Source organism: Ambystoma mexicanum, chromosome 1q (genome assembly GCF_040938575.1).
Source record: "Ambystoma mexicanum isolate Mex_15411 chromosome 1q, UKY_AmexF1_1, whole genome shotgun sequence".
NCBI lineage: Eukaryota > Metazoa > Chordata > Amphibia > Caudata > Ambystomatidae > Ambystoma > Ambystoma mexicanum.
The window spans coordinates 609,034,604-609,052,611 of record NC_090922.1 but is presented as its reverse complement, the minus strand read 5'-3'; the positions used below and the strand labels follow the sequence as shown (position 1 = coordinate 609,052,611).

The 18,008-nt window shown below is 51.0% G+C and overlaps 1 protein-coding gene across 1 annotated transcript in view; it reads right to left on the bottom strand.

Moving 5' to 3' along the window:
- Positions 1–18,008, bottom strand: part of BRINP2 (BMP/retinoic acid inducible neural specific 2) — a 541,560-nt gene that overhangs the window by 242,247 nt on the left and 281,305 nt on the right. The window lies entirely within an intron of this gene.

Below are 18,008 nucleotides of genomic sequence, written 5' to 3'. Positions count from 1 at the left end.
TGCAGAGAAGCTAGGAAGCTAGGAGGAGTGCCACAACAAGCATCAATCAGCATCCATCTTTTAAGGACATTTTCGAGGCAGTCGAGCCCTCGGACTGTGACCAGTTGAACCACTGACTGTTGTCATGCTGAAGTCACTAATGCCATTCGAGGCATCTCAACCAGCATTCCAGATCCTCCAACCAGCACAGGGTTGATTCCTGACCCAGAGCTGCCGTGTAGGCCAGCCTGAAGCCATCCATCCAGCTTCGCTTCGCTGATAGCCGCAGCTGTCTTCTGTCTTGAACTCTGTCACAGGATCTGCGAAGCATCCTGGAACCAACTCAATGCTGTCGAGCATCAAGATCATCTCAAACACCAAGTATATTGTGGTTCTGTCCGCCTGGTGCTTCTCTGAAGGCCTGTAGTGACTTTTACGATCTGTTGCCTGCTTGGAACTGAAACCAAATAACCTTGAACAGTTAAGACTTATTGCTTATCTGACTACCCTCCTGTCATTACCCAGAGTTCATCCCTTTCGCTTGTGAAACTGTCTGTCCTCTGTGTTCCTTTACAGGGTGGGCTGTATTTTGAAAAGTGCTAGAGCTGTTTGATATAATGATAATAGAGTAGATCTTTTCATATAACCTTGACTGGATAGTCCCTTTTAACCTTGGGTAATAAATGTACTTTTGCTGTGTTGCAACTAACCAACGATCCACGGCCTTGCAAAGATAAGCCTGCCGTTCCATCCACGTTACCAAAATTGGACACAGAGGTTTATAATGTACTTGTGTTTCCAATCTGGTATACTAGAGGTGTGGGACTGATTGATAGTTTCGAAACTGATCTTCATACCTGGAGCAATGGTGGCCCGGAAGTTGATTTGTCACTTTGGTGACAAGCGGTCAGATCAGTTGGAGCCTTGCGCACAGCTTAGTCACCCAATGAGAAATGTGCTGTTGCAGGCAATGTTTAGTTACGGCTAGGTATTAGTAATAGTCATGGAGCTTGACATGGAGACTGTAGAAGGCATTACCAATGATGTCCTACCTGTTTTATGCCAAGGGAGGGGACTTACCCACAGCACTAAGGTTCATAAACCTAAGTTGCTGATCAGCCTCCAAGCTTGGGTAGAAGAGAGGGCAGTTGGGGAGAAGACCCCAGGGGACGGGCTAGGCCCTGTGTATCTGAATGGACAAGACCTTCCAGAGGGGGAAAATGATGAGGACGACCGCATGAGCAGTGTTTATCCCCAATCATCCCGCCAGAGGGCAAGTGTGGTTTCTCAACCCTCGAGAGTGTCAGTGAGGAAAGGGCCTACTGTGGCATCCCGCAGGTCCCAGGCCTCAGCACAGTCTCTAAGTGGCCCAGTAATTGTTCCAGCTGTTTATGAGATAGCTGCTAGAAAGCTCCTGCTCGGGGAGAGGACACTAGCGCTAGAGGGACAGAAACAGCAGGACCAGGTCACCATAGAGCTGTGCAAGCTGGTGCTTGAAGAGCAGAAGGAGGGCAACAGATCTGCCTCTAGCAAAAGCAGCAGTAGTGGCTCAAACCAGAGTGCCCGGAATAAGCCTCAGCTGCACATCCACAAAGAATTAGTGTTGGCTCAAGAATTGGGCAAGGATATTTTTGACTGATTTGAAGCACTCGGGCTGGTTTTCCAGCCACAGGAGGTGGATGCAATACCGTGGGGTGCAGCCCTGATGAGTCGCTTACCGACACCCGGGACTTATGCAATTCTTCAGTCAACTCTTGAGGAAAGGCCCGTTTATGAGAGCATGAAGGCAGCCCTCCTCGGGAAGTTCTGTAAAACCCCAGAATAGTATCTCAAGTGGTTCAGAAAGCTCGGAAAGAAACGTGGCAGACATTTGAAGCATTAACATACTTGTTGTTGAAATATCTGAGCGGGTGGGTGGCTGCTAACAAAGTTGACACATAAAGGGATGTACAATTTGATTGCATGTGAGCATGTATTGAAAAATTGTGAGGTTGACCTACACCAACATCTTGTGGACAAGAATATCACAGATCTTAGGGAGCTTGCAAAGGCTGTCTACATGTTTGTGAGTACTCGCATCCAGAAAAAGTTCTGTCGAGCACACCCAAACCGGAAGAGAAATCTTCTGACAAAAAAGTAAAAAAGGATGGGAAGTACAAAGGTCCAACCCAATCCTCTTCAAAGTCAGGTCCCCAAAAGAATGAAGGGAAATCCCAAATCTTTTGGTCAGCTGTACACACTGAAATAAAGAGCGCACAGGCCTCTAACATGAGGACACCTGCGTTCTCACCACTCAAAGGTTGTTTCATATGTAAGGAGCTGGGCCATTAGAAGGGGGAGCCTGCGTGCAAGGACAAACCCAAGCAAGCTATTGGAATGTTGGACTCAGGGAAGAGGCCATCATTAGTGTTGGCTTCCTAGATGAGGACTTCCCACTAGGTTAAGGAGTGGCCAAATTTGGATTGGTTACACTGACTGAATGGGAATGGTACCAGATTTCCAGAAGAGATCCCAGTTCCCAATAATACTCAACTGTATTTAGAACATGTGTATACCAATGGACACAAAACTCCTGTGGTCCGAGACACCACGGCTAGCATCACTGTTGCCACCCAGCAGTGGGTACAGCCAGGCCAATATATTGATGGGCCTGATTGTAGCATCAATGTGTTTGACGGAAAGAGTAAGTGCTCCTTGTCGATGGTAGAGGTCAGCTGGTGAGGTGAAATGACCCAGTGCTGTGTATCGGTGAAAGAGTCCGTCCCTGTTCCATGTCCATTGGATAATGATCTTCCTGTTCCCGAGATAGTCGCAGAGGCTATCTGATTGTGGGCCAAAGAAATCACCAGATTGAACACACTCAGAGCCTTAAGGCCTGGAGTGCTTCCAGGGTGCATGTTGGAAGGACTGGCATGGCTGGTAGTCCTTAGTCCAGTTCCATGAACTGCTGTGTCACCTACTCCTATCAAAGAAGGGCCAGTAGCCACTGAGGACCCTACTTTGGTAGCAGGGGACTCAGTGACTTCAAAGTTGCCTGGCGCAGTGTAGGATCCTGATGTGGAGGACCAGGTGGGTGCAGATCTGAAGGGCCTGCACAAGCTGGATGAGTTTGCATCAGCTGTGGGCCCGGATCAGACTGAGTAGTTCACAACTCAGAAAGAGTGTCCCTCTCTGGTGGGTCTCTGGAAGCAGGCAGAGGAGCAGGCTAAGGGGGAGGCCCCTGGACTGTTCAAAGTGTACTGGGAGGATGGGCTCCTGTACAGTGAGCCAAAATACTCTGAGGGTGAGGGCACCAGAAGGTTGGTGATTCCCCAGTGCCACAGAAAGTTCCTTTTGGATTTGACTCACCAAATTCATTTAACAGGTCACTTGGGAATGACTAAGACATTGGACGAGTTGTCTGAGCACTTTTACTGGCTGCCGTTTGGCTTAAAGGTTAAGGAATTTGTCCGGTCCGTCCCAACTTGTCAAGCTTCTGGCAAGTCAGGTGCCACAAAGGCCCCTTTAATTCCACAACCCGTGGTTGGTTGGCCTTTTGAGAGAATAGGTATGGACATTGTGGGTCCTTTGGATTCTCATACCAGGTCAGGGAACAGATATATGTTGGTGGTAGTAGACCTCTCCACAAGGTACCCTGAGGTTGTCCCTCTGAGAAGCATCAAAGCCCCTGTGGTTGCAAAGGCTCTGATTGGGATATTCTCTTGTGTTGGATTGCACAAGGAAGTCATTTCTGACAGGGGATCAAATTTCATATCAGCATATGAAGGCTATGTGGTAAGAGTGCAGAGTCACATTTGTTGAGCCGTTCAACAAGACCTTTAAAGCATGATAAGTGGCTTGGAAGAGTACCGGAGGAGAAAATGGGATATTCTACTGCCACGCCTACCGTTTGCCTGCAGGAAGGTGCCACTGAACAGAGTAGGGTTTAACCCATTTGATCTTCTGTTTGGACACCCTGTACAAGGTTCCCTCAGTCTAGTGAAAGAGGGTTGGGAGGGAAATCCATCATCCCTGAAACGAGATGTGGTGGACTTTGCACTCAGTCTTTGGTCTAGAATGGCAAAGTACATGGAACAGTCAACGAGAAACCCAAAGGCCATTCAGGAGCTGGTGAAGCACTGGCATGACCAGAAGGCCACAGTAACAGTCTTTTCTCCAAGCCAGTGGATGTGGGTTATAGAGCCCTTCAAACCCAGTACCCTTCAGGACAAGTGGACTGGGCCTTACTGTGTGCTGGAAAAAGTCAGTGAGGTGAATAATCTCATTGACCTGAAAGAACCTAAACAGATGTGCAGGATCTTTCACGTCAACCAGCTAAAACCATATTATAACCAGGATGACTTGGTTATGGCATTAATGACTGACAGATAAACTGAGGAGACTGATCCCCTCCCAGACCTCCTGCACACTGAAGCCACAGATGGGTCAGTTGAAGGTGTCAACCTTGCAACTGACCTGTCAGAACAGCAACTGACAGATTGTCACTGTTCACTGGAACAGTTTGTCAGTCTTTTTTCACTGGCTCCAGGTCGCGCGGGTTGGTGCACCCATGATGTGGACACTGGAGACAGTAGGCTAGGGAAGAGTAGGATTCACTGGATGTCCAATAAGGTCAGGGACAACATCAAGGAGGAAGTTTCCAAGATACTGTCCCTGGAGTGAGAGAGCCATATCACAGCATCTGGGCTAGCCGAGTGGTAATGGTCCCTAAAAAGATCAGTGGTGGGAAGACTGAAGTCTGCTTTTGTGTGGACTACAGGGGGCTCAATTCTGTCAAAAAGAAAGATGCATACCCCATTCCTCGGGCAGATGAGCTCATTGACAATCTTGGTGCTGCCAAGTACATGAGTACCTTTGCCCTCACTGCAGTGTATTGGCAGGTTGGCTTGACAGATGGAGCGAGAAAGAGGTCAACATTTTCAACCCCAGAAGGACATTATCAGTTCACTGTGATGCCCTTTGGATTGAAGAATGTCCCTGCCACTTTTCAGCGGATGGTTAACCAGATTTTGTCTGGTCTGGAAAAGTTCAGTGTCGCCTATTTAGATGACATTGCTGCAGTGGTCGAAGTAGGCGGGAGCGGTTAAGAGTGGTGCTACTCTACTTTTTTTAAATGAAGTTTTACTGTTCCTATACTTTTATTTTAAAAATAAACCATTCCGGAATGATTTCATCTTAAAATAAAAGTGTAGGAAGCAGTTGAAACTTGCACTACAGTGTACTGCACTAAATGTTACCTTAAACAGCAGGCGCATTTGATTGGGGGTTTGTATGGTGCGTGGGAGGGGGCGTGGTCATGGGTTTGTGGGGAGTGGGGCAGGCCAGCAGGGAACATATTCCCACTACTTCTTTTCAAACACTTCAACCACTGCATTGCTGTGTTCAGCCAGACCTGGAGGATCACTTATCCCACCTGAAACAAGTGCTTCAGGCGCTGCAGAATGCAGGTCTGACTATCAAGGCCATGAAGGAACAGATAGCTCAGGGCACCGTGACTTACCTAGGCCACTTGGTCAGTGGAGGTAAGAAACAACCTCTCAAAGCAAAGATACAGGCTGTGAAGGATTGGAACAACCCCACCACACAAATGCATGTAAGAGCCTTTCTAGGTCTCACCAGATACTACTGGTCATTCATCATGGGGTATGGGATATTTGCCATGCCCCTGAAAGATGTAACATCCAAGACGATGCTGAATAACGTAACGTGGACCCCCCGCCTGTTAAACCTCCTCTCAGGATTGAAAGGAAGGATTGTGCAGGGCCCCATTTCTGAAAGTGCCAGACTATGGTCAGGAGTTCATTATCCAGACAGACGCCTGTGATTATGGGATCCACCCTGTCTTTTGTTAGCTGCTGGTGGCAGCTTTGCATACTAATCAGAGTTAATTCAAACAAAACCATGGGGGCCTGGTCACAGGACTAACAAAGGACAGGAAAACCCCAACAACCTTTGATATGCACTTTGTCAACTTGAAGCCCACTCCCGCCTCTCACTATCAAGGACCTGTCAAGTCTGGGACAGCTTTTTTACAGTAGTCATCACAGCGTGGGGATTTCATTCAGAAGGTACGAGTATGTGGTTTGTCGGCAACCGAAAGTCTGGTCTTGCTGCAGCTTCAAGGGTGACCTGCCGCTTTAAATAGGAACCACAGATAGCTCAATTAACCAGAGAAGCCCTTTTATCCACAACAGATAGGAAGATGTGTGGCACTTAATATTACATGTTTTCACCCCTTTACCTTTTCTGTTGCAAAGCACTCTGGTTGTCACCTCATGCATATGAGATTGTTGGTGGGGACCCAGGATTGGTTCATTAAGGTAGGCATTGCCTAACCCAATCACTGTGGACCATTTGGCTTTAGAAGTGGGTGGAGACACTCTTTGGGCAGATCATCTGAAGACTTTCCAAGTAACAAGAAGAATTTAGCATTGGACCCTGGCTGAAGGTACAGTCTGCCCTACAGCTTCCGCCTGTGAAGGAAGGCCAGGATTTCTAAGAAGGAAGCAAGATCCCTCCCCTAAACATCTCCCAGGGAACAGAGGGAGGTACTGAATCCAGAGGACCCTCCAGCAGCTCCAGAACCGGTACCCAACCAGCACACCACGTGACCTGCTAGGCTCTGCAGCAAGCTTCTTAGGTGGAAAGTGCCAGAGAGTCTCTGAACCAAAGCAAGGACAAGGCAGTTGCCTACAACAATCTCCTCTGCTTTGGGCCGTCCGCCTTAAAGGATGACACAAGCCCAGTGAAGAAGCTAGGAGGAGTGAATCGGCAAGAATCAATCAGCAACCATCTTAAAGGACATTTTTCAAGCCAATCATGCCCCACAAGCTCCAACTGGCTGCAACACTGACTGTTGTTAGACCGCATTCGCCCACGCTGTCCGATATGCCTCAACCTGTACTTCAGATCCGCAAACCAACACTGGGACAACGATTCATGAAACAGAGCCTTCCTGTAGGCCAGCCAGCAGCCATCTAACCAGCTTCGCTAGCCAAACTGCCTGCTGCCTGATAGCCACAGCTTCTACAAGCACAAGGTACATTGTAGTTCTGTCCCCCTGGTCCTTCTCCAAAGGTCTCTAGTAACATTTTATGACCCATTGCTCCCTTTGTGTAGAAAACAAGTATCCTTGAACTTTACAGACTACCCTTCTGTCAGTATCCAGAGTGCGCCCCCTTTCCTTCTTGAAACTGTCTGTCCTCTACATTCCTTTACAGGGTGGGCTGTATTCTGTAGTGTGCTAGAACTGTCTGTTTTGATAATAATGAAGTAGATATTTTATACAACCTTGACTGGACAGTCCCTTTTATCATTGGGTAATAATTGTATTTTGGCTGTGGTGCAACTAACCAACGATCCACGAGTGACCTTTCAGGGATAATCCTGTTGTTCCCAAGGGTGGACTGGCCTATAGGGAACTCTGGAGATTTCCCGGTGGGCCTCTGCACCCTGGGCCTCTTTTCTGTGGTACTTCCAAATTTTTTCTTAGGAAAAGCATTGGGCTTGCTGAAAATTAGTCATATGGGGCCACTTTGAAGTTTATTTCCAGGGCCTCTTTTGGTCCCCAGTAATTGTTTCCAGGGCCTTTTTTTGCCCCCAGTCCAGCCCTGGTTGTTCCGTCCAAGTCACCAAAATTGGACAAGGAGGTTTATAATTGACTTGTGTTTCCAATCTGTAAGGATCCCTTCTGGTGAACTAGAGGTGTTGGACTGATTGATGGTTTAGAAACCGATATTCATCCCTGGACCACTGGTGCCCTGGAAGTTGATACGTCGCAGCATGATTGAGGATAGAGACACTGAATGCAGGTGGGACCACGGCATCATGATTGACGATACATAGACAACTGCAGGCGGGACTACAGGGGCATGATTGAGTATAGATGGACAGACTGAAGAAGGGGCCACACTGGCATGATTGAGGCTAGAAATACCACAGGGATATAAGTGAAAATAGATGGGAGACTGCAGGAGGGACCACTGTGCATGATTGAGAAGAGAGGGGCAGACTACAGAAGGACCCACACGTGGTATGACTCAGGATAGAGGGACAGACTGCAGGAGGGACCATGGGGGCATGATTCTAGATAGTGGGACAGACAGCTGGAGGGACTACATGGGCATGATGGATGACAGAGGCACATTCTGCTGGGGGAAATACAAGGGGCATCACTGAGGATAGAGGGACAGACTTCAGGAGGGACCACAAAGGGTGTGCTTGAGAATAGAGTCAGAGACTACAGGAGAGACCATAGGTGCGAGGATACAGGACAGACAGCAGGAGGGACCAAGGGATCATGATTGAGAATAGAGAGACAGACTGCATGATGACCCACAAGGGAGCATAACTTTAGGAAGAGGGTCCGGCAGTAGCAGGGACCACAGGGGCGTGATTGAAGATAGTTGGACAGACTGCAGAAGGTACCACAAAGGTCATGATTGAGAATACAGGAACAGACTGTAGGAAGAACCACAGGGGACATGACTGAGGATAGAGGGAAGACTACAGGACGGGCCAAAGGGGCTTGTTTATGGATAGAGAGACAGTTCCAGGAGGGACCACAATGGGCTTGATTGAGAATAGAGGAAGAGACTGCAGGATTGATCACAGGGGCAAGATTGAGAATAGAGGGACAGGCTGCAGGAGGCCGCAAGAGGGTCATGCTTCTGGACAGAGGGACGGGACTGCACAAGAGACCACTATGGCATGTTTGAGGGTAAAGGGATAGACTTCAGGAGAGACCTCTGTGGCATGCTTGAGGGTGGCAGAAGCACAGGGGCTTGACTGAAGATAGATGGACATGCTGCAAGAGAGGACCAGAGCAGCATGGTTCTGGATAGAGGGACACACTGATGGAGGAAGCACAGGGACATGACTGAGGATAGACGAGCAGACTGTAGGAGGCACCACTGTGATATGCTTGAAAACAGAGCGTGAGACTGCAGGAAGGACCACAGTGACATGATTGAAAGTAGATGAGCATACTGCACGAGGGACCACAGTAGGATTTATTGAGGATTCAGGGACTGGCTGCAGAAGGGACCACAAAAGGCATGATTGAGTATACAGGATCAGACTGTAGGAGGGCCTGCAGGGGCTTGATTTAGAGTAGAGCGATAGACTCCAGGAAGGACCAGAGTGGCATGATTGAAGATAGAGGAGGAAACTGCAGGAGGGACCGCAGCAGAATGATTGAGGATACGAGGCAGACTGCAGGAGGGAACAGAGGAGCATGCTTGAGGAGGGAGATACCACGGGGTCATGACTGAGGGTATCTGAACACACTGCAAACAGGACCGCAGAAGGAGGAACCATGGGATCATGATTGAGAATAGAGAGACAGACTGCATGATGACCAACAAGGGAGCATAACTTAAGAAAGAGGGTCTGGCAGCAGCAGAGACCACAGGGGCGTGATTGAAGATAGTTGGACAGACTGCAGAAGGTACCACAATGGTCATGATTGAGAATACAGGACAAGACTGTAGGAGGAACCACAGGGGGGCATGACTGAGGATAGCGGGAAGACTACAGGAGGGGCAAAGGAGCTTGATTCTGGATAGAGAGATAGTTCCAGGAGGGACCACAATGGGCATGATTGAGAACAGAGAGACAGACTGTAGGAGGGAACAGAGGAGCATGCTTGAGGAGGGAGATACCACAGGGTCATGACGGAGGGCATCTGAACAGAATTGCAAACAGGGCCACAGCAGCATGATTGAGAATAGAGGACAAGCTGCAGGAGGGACCATTGGTCACATGAATCTGGAGGGAGGGAAAGACTGCAGGGGGGACCGTAAGGGGAACGACTGTGGGTGTAGGGACAGACTGCAGGAGCGACCCCGGGGGTCATGAACCTGGAGAGAGGGACAGACTGCAGGAGAGGCCACAAAGGGTATGATTGAGAATAGAGAGACAGATAGCTGGACGGACTACATGGCCATGAAGGAGGAGGGCATGCCCGAGGATAGAGGGACAGACTGCAGGAGGTACCACAGAGTCACACCTCTGGATAGAGAGACAGACTGCAGGAGGGACCACATGGCATGTTTGAGGATGGAGGGACCACAGGGCCATGACTGAGGATGTCTGGACAGACTGCAAGAGGGAACACAGAAACATGATTGAGGATAGAGGCACTGCATGCAGGTGGGACCACAGGGGCATGGTTGAGGATAGACGCACTGCATGCAGGTGGGACTACATGGGCATGATTGAGGATAGAGGCACCGACTGAAGAAGGGGACACACGAGAGTAGAAGGGCCACAGGGGTATGAATCAAAATAGAGGACAGACTGCAGGAGGGACCACTGGGCATGATTGAGAAGAGAGGGACAGACTGAAGAAGGAAACAGAAGCATACTGACTCAGGATGGAAGGCAAGACTGCAGGGGGGACCACGTGGGCATCATTCTGGATAGAGGGGCAGACCAAAGGAGAAACCACAGAGGGCATGATTGGGAATAGAGGCCCAAACTGCAGGTGGCACCTTAGGGACATGGTTGAGGATAGAAGGACCACAGGGGTATGACTAGGGATAGAGAGCAAGCTGTAGGAGAGACCACTGGGGCATGATTGAGAAGAGAGGAACAGACTGAAGTAGGAACTACCAGGGGCAAGACTGAGGATCGTGGGACAGGCTGCAGCAGGGACCACGGGCGGCACACTTCTGGATAGAGGGACGGACTGCAGGAGGGACCAGAAAGGGCATTATTGAGAATAGAGGGACAAACAGCAGGAGAGACTACAGGGGCTTGATTGAGGACAGAGGGACAGATTGGAGAATGACACACATGGGACATAACTAAGGGTAGAGGGACAGACTGCAGGAGCGACCACGGGGCATGATTCTTCTGGATAGAGGGACAGACTGTAGGATGGACTACAGGGGCATGAAAGAAGACAGAGGGACAGGCTGCAGGAGGGAAATAAAGGGGTATGACTGAGGCTGGAGGGACAGACTTCAGCAGTGGCTACAAAGGGCATAATTAAGAATAGAGAGAGAGATTGAAGGAGGAACCACAAGTCCATGGTTAATGATAGTGAGACAGACTGCAGGATTGACTGAGCACGTGGGCCTGATTGAGAACATAGAGACAGACTGCAGGAAGAACCACAAGGGAGCATGATTTAGGAAAGAGAGGCAGACTGTAGAAAGGACCACAAAGGTCATGGTTGAGAATACAGGAACAGACTTCATGAGGGACCACAGGGGCATGACTGAGGATAGAGGGACAGACTGCAGGGGGGGTCACGGGGGCATGATTCTGGACAGAAGGACAGTTGCAGGAGGGACCACAATGGACATGATTGAGAATAGAAGGAGAGACTGCACACGAGACCACTGTGGCATGATTGAAGGAAGAGGGGCAGACTCCAGGAGAGACTAGGTTGGCATCATTAGGGATAGAGGGTCAGACTGCAGGAAGGACCACTGTGGCATGACTGAAGATAGAGTGGCAGACTGCAGGAGAGACCACCGGGGCATGATTTAGAATAAAAGGACAGACTGTAGATGGCACTACCTACAAGGGGCAGGATTCTGGATAGGGGGACACACTGAATAAGAGCCCACTGTGGCATAATTTAGGATAGAGGGTCAGACAGCAGGAAGGACCACTGTGGCATGATTGAGGGTAGAGGGGCAGACTGCATGAGGTACCACAGGGGCATGCTTGAAGATGAAGGGACCACAGGGACATGCCTGGGATTAGATGGACAGGTTGCGAGGGGGACAACAGCAGCATGGTTCTGGATAGAGGGACACACTGCAGGAGGGTCCACAGGGGCATGACTGAGGAGAGAGGACAGACTGCAGGAAGGACCTCGGAACACAGCACCATGCTCAAGGATGGCGACACCACAGGGTCACGGCTGAGGATATCTAAACAGACTGCAAATGGCACCAGACCAGCATGATTGGGAATAGAGGCCCAGAATGCAGGTGGGACCACAGGGGTATGGCTGACGAGAGAGGACAGGGTGCAGGAGGGACCACACGGGGCATGATTGAGAATATAGAGACAGACTGCAGGAGGCACCACGAGTGGCATGATTCTGGATAGAGGGACAGACTGTGGGAGGGACCACTGTGGCGTAAAAGATGATAGAGGGACAGACTGCAGGGAGGACTACTGCTGCATTCCTGAAGATAGAGGGGCAGGCTGCCGTAGGGACCACAGAGACATGCTTGAGGATGGGGGGACAGCAGGGGCATGACTGAAGATAGATGGACAGGCTACAAGAGGGGCCACAAAAGCATGATTGGAATAGAGGCCCAGAATGTAGGTGGGACCGGAGGGGTATGACTAAGCATAGAGGACAGACTTCCGGAGGGACCATAGGGGACATGATTCTGGAGAGAGGGACAGTCTGCAGGAGGGACCACGCAGGGCATGAGTGGGAAAAGATGGACAGACTGCAGGGCTGACTACATGTGCATACTTGTGGACAGATTGACAGACTGCAGGAGGAAATAAAAGGGGCATTACTGGAGCTAGAGGGACAGACTGCAGGAGGGGCCACTGGGGAGCATGGCTGAGGAAAGAGATACCAACTGCAGTAGGGACCACAGGGGTACGATTGAGGATAGAGTGGTAGACTGCAGGAGGGACTTCAGGGAAATGATCGAGGCTAGAAGAACCACAGGGGCATGTATGAGAATAGAGGACAGACTGCACAGGAAACCACAATTGAAATTACTGAGAAAAGAGGAACAGACCAGAGGAGCTTAAATTAGAAGCCTGATTGAGGCTAGAGGGACAGGCTGCAGGAGGGACCACAAAGGGCATGATTCTGGAGAGACGGTCGGACTGCTGGAGGGGCTACAGAGGCATGATTCTGGAGAGAGGGACAGACTGCATGAGGGAGTACAAGGGGCATGATTCTGGAGAGAGGGACAGACTGCTGGAGGGGCTATAGGGGCTTGATTCTGGAGAGAGGGACAGACTGTCGGAGGGGCTACAGGGGCATGATTCTGGATAGAGGGACAGACTGCAGGAGGGACTACAAGGGGCATGATCTTGGAGACAGTGACAGACTGCTGGAAGGGCTACAGGGGCATGATTGAGAACAGATGAACCGACTGCAATGGGAGCCGCGTGGCCCTTAATGATGCACCCACATGCCATTGCATGGCCGACCTGGCCCGCTAGCATGGATATTATTTCTATTAGGACCGAGGATTTTGTTCAATGAACAGGTTCCATTCTCACCGGAACCGGTTCATTGAATCAAATACTCACTCAGGGGGGCAACCATGGAAATGGAAGGTGGGGCTCTGTGTGAAGCACCCCTTCTATTCCCAGGGTGGTCCCAGTCGGAAGAAGCAGTAGTACAGCGGCCCAGAGAAAGAAAGAGTAAGTGAGCAGGCAGGCAGAGGTGATGACTGTTGGTTCCAAGATGGCAGCGCAGGGGAGAGTATCTTTCAGCGTGCTCGGATCGCGTGATTCGGCCATTGATCCGAACAAACTGATTAGCTGATGTACTGGTTCCAGATCCTAATTGATGATAGAGGAACAGTCAGAGTGCAGGAGGGGCCGCTGGGGCATGATTGAGGGCAGAGCGAGGAGAGAGACTGCAGGAGGGGCCACAGGGGCAGGATTGAGGACACAGAGAGAGAGACTGCAGAGGGGTGGCACAGGGGCATGATTGAGGACAGAGAGAGAGAGAGAGAGAGAGAGAGAGAGAGAGAGAGAGAGAGAGACTGCAGGAGGGGCAACTGGCCATGATTGAGGACAGAGAGAGAGACTGCAGGAAGGGCCACAGGGGCATGATTGAGGACAGAGAGAGAGAGAGACTGCAGGGGGGTGGCACAGGGGCATGATTGAGGATAGAGAGAGAGAGAGAGAGAGAGAGAGAGAGAGAGAGAGAGAGACTGCAGGAGGGGCAACTGGCCTCCTGCAGTCTCTCTCTGATTGAGGACAGAGAGAGAGAGACTGCAGGAAGGGCCACAGGGGCATGATTGAGGACAGAGAGAGAGAGAGACTGCAGGAGGGTCCACAGGGGCACGATTGTAGACAGAGGGACAGACTGCAGGAGGGGCAACAGGGACATGATTGAGGATAGACACATTGCAGGAGGGGCCACTGGGGCACGAATGGGGATAGAGGGGCCGACTGCAAGAACAACTTAATTCATTTATATTAGTTTGACTCCCAGAGAAAGCTTTCAAGCATACAATTCGTGCAATTGGCTTTACCGACGCTTTGATTTCAGATGGAAGGAGGGTGATGAGATACTGCTAGAAATAAGGACACTAGTTTAGTCTGAGGGTGTCATCCCCTAGAGATCAAGGCTACTCACAAGCGGTGCGCCAGTAAGCCACTCCTACAGTCCAGGTAGCTATGCGAGCAGGGCAGAGGGGTGGGGCCAGCAAGGGCGCACAGGGAGCTGTGCTGTACTTTCCTGGCAGAGATGCCACCAGCGAGGTCTGCGCGCCTCCGAGGGCCCGCCAGCGGCGTATGCTCTTCCGTCATTGCAACCCCAGGGCCCACGGGAGCAGCCTCTTCCTCCGCGCCTCCGTCACCGGAGTATCCTCGGAGAGCAGCTAGTGGCCCCGGGGCCCAGTGTGTCACTGCCGCTGGAAGCAAGAGATCACGTGTCCCCCGAGGCAGCGGGTCTCGTAGCAACGGACTTTTCTGCGGGCAGGCAGCAGCTTGCAGGGCCCGGCAGGGCCAAGTGAGGAGAGGCGATGGGAAGCCCTATCACTTGTGTTGCCACGTGGGCCCTGCTAGTCACATGTCTTTCCCCCCTCCATATCATACGTGTCGTGTTCAACACGTATTCCGCCGTTGCCTGTTCTATGTGCTTATTTCTTTTGTTTCTGTACAGTTCGTTTGTATCCTTTCTTTCTCTCCCTCGCTCCCTTTCCCTATCTCTTCATCTTATCTACGTCCGCCTTTCCCCTTCCTCTTCCGCCGTCTGGGTTCTCCTTCAATTAGGTGTGCTTCACCCTTCCCTGTGTAGCTCTCCTTTTCTGAGATGTCACCACTCTTCATTTCCCAGGCGTGGACTCCTTTCCTTCCTCGTTCATCCTTTTCCTCTTGCCTTCTCGCGCCTTCTCTCTCTGCCCCCTTGGCTTTTGCTCAGTGTTCTCTGATGCCCTCTCTCCTTTGCCATCATAGCTCTTTCTTCACTTGCCTCTACGCTTTCAGACCCGCTTTCCTTTCACTATCCTCCCGCTCCTCTCTCTTGGCCCCTTTCTCTGGCTCTCTCAGTCCCCCCTCCCCTTTTTCTGTCCCAGACCTTTCTGCTCTCTGCTTATTTCTTGGGATCGTTCCAATTCTCTCTTCCAAGCCCTCTCCCCTTCTCTCTTCCAGGCCCTCTCCCCTTCTCTCTCAGACCCTCTCCCCTTCTCTCTTCCAGGCCCTCTCCCCTTCTCTCTTCCAGGCCCTTTCCCCTTCTCTCTTTCAGGCCCTCTCCCCTTCTCTTTCTCAGGCCCTCTCCCTGTCTCTCTCTCAGGCCCTCTCCCCTTGTCTCTTCCAGGCCCTCTCCCCTTCTCTCTTCTAGGCCCTCTACCCTCCCCTTCATTCTTTCTGGCCACCAAATAGCCAACCACATGGCAACTCTCTGGCCACCCTCCAACTCCCCGATCATCAACTCCCTGGAAACCTGTTAACTCCCTGAGCACCAACTCCCAGACCACAAACTCCCTGACCACTTTCTAACTGCCTGACCACCAACTACCTGGCCACCTTTAAAGTCCCTGACCATCTGCTAACTCCGTGGACACCCGGTAATTCCCTGACCACTGGCCAACTACATCACCACCAACTAGCCAACCACATGCCAACTATCTGGCCTTGTGCCAATTCTCTCGCCAACTCCCTGACCACCAACTATCTTGCCAACTCTCTGACCACCTGCCAACTCCCTGCCCAGCTGCCAATTCAATTATCACCTCCTAACTCTCCAACCACCAACTCCCTGACCATCTGCCAACTCCCCGACCACCTGCCAATATCTGACCACCTGCCAACTCTCTGACCACCAACTCCCTGGCCTACTGCCAGCTCTCTGGCCACATGATCAGTCCCCATGATCAGTCCCTGACCACTGGACAACTCCCTCACCACCAACTACCCAACCATATGCCAATTCTCTGGCCACCTGCCAACTCTCCTGCCAACTCCCTGACCACCAGGTTCATGACCAACTGCCAACTCTCTGGCCATCCTCCAACTACCCGACCATCAACTCTCTGAAGACCTGCTAACTCCCTGACCACCAACTCGCTGCCAACTCCCTGACCACCAACTCCCTGACGACTGGTCAAATCCCTCACCACCAACTACCTGACCACATACCAACTCTCTGGCCATCTGCCAGCTCTCTCCCCAACTCCCTGACCAGCTGCCAACTCTCTGGTCACCCTCCAACTCCCTGAGCATCAACTTCCTGACCACCTACTAGCTCCCTCACCACCAACTACTCAAGCACATGCCAACTCTCTAGCCACCTGCCAACTCTCTTGCCACCCTCCAACTCTCTGACCACCTGCTAACTACCTGGCCACCTGCCAACTCCATGACCAACAACTCCCTGGCCACCTTCCAACTCCCTGACCAACTGCCAACTCCCTGGCCCCATGCCAATTCCCTTACCATAGGCCAACACTCTCACCACCAAACACCCAACCACATGCCAACTCTCTGGCCACCTGCCAACCCTCTCGCCAACTCCCTGACCAACTGCCAACTCTCTGGCCACCCTCCAACTCCCTGAGCATCACCTTCCTGAGTGCCTGCTAACTCCCTGATCACCAACTCCCATGACCACATGTCACTTATCTGGCCACCTGCCAGCTCTCTGACCACCTGCTAACTCCCACACCACCAACTACCCAAGCACATGCCAACTGTCTGGCCACCTGCCAACTCTCTCACCGACTCCCTGGTCACCTGCCATCTAAGGTCTCATGAGAGCTTGCAGCTGTGTCTCCTCCATGCATTATTTATTTATTTATTGGATGTTAATAATGCACCTATACACACGTGTTTCGAGGTGCAAGAAGGCTATGGGGTGGGGGAACAGGGGAGACAAGGAAGTGATCTTAATAGGCCTTGTGGCATTCAGATTGTGCAAGTGCATTAAGGAGAAGTGCTGGGGGAGTGGAGGAGGGTGAAGTACAGGAAGGGTAGAGGGGCCAGTGAGAAGGAGAGTGCAAGGGAAGGCTAGGAGGAAATTGTAAGGAAGAGAAGGAGGCTGCCAGTCAAGACAGAGGAGGAAATTAGCAGGGGAGGTGGAGAGCGAAGGAAGAGGAGGAAAGGCAGGTCTTGAGGAGCTTCCAGAACTTGAGGAGACCCAGCTCAAGTATGAAGGAGGCAGGGAGGCCAATACCAGAGCAAGTGAACTTCAGATGAGAGAGATCTACCCCCCACTCTCTGCTTGGAAAAGTGTCTCATCTGCAGGGAGTTAGAGCTTGATGACCAAAGGGCTCTAGCAAGAAGGTATTTCGGGTGAGTGAGTTGAATGAAGAGGAGTCCCAGGACCCAAAAAGCCTTGTGGATGATGCAGAGGGTCTTGAATTTGATCCTTGCTGCAACCGGGAGCCAGTGGAGAGACTTAAGGGCTGGAGCGATGCAGTACCTGGTCTTGAGGCCAAGTAGAAATCCTGCAGTCCTATTCTGAATTAGTTGAAGGAGGCAGAGAGAGGAGTTAGGCAGATTGAGGAAGAGGCTGTTGCAGTAGTCCAGCCTGGATAGAACCAGAGCTCTGGAGACATTGAATTTCTGAGGGAAGGTGAGGAAAGAGAGAATGCTTCCACATTAAGACAACTGAGCATCTCAGCGTATTTCTTTCAATATCAGCAATTTCTCACTTTAAAAGGTCATAACACAACACACATTTTAAAAGCACTAAAAAGGATGGAGTCCTAAAAAAGAAAGAGGCGCTATTTTGCTTGACAGTTGGGATGTACACTCTTATATCTCTGCAGTGAGACAGCCCAGTGCAAGACCTATAGGTCATGGGTTCGTATCCCGCTAGGGCATACTCTGCTTGTTCTCTTTCTTTAGTCGATGAA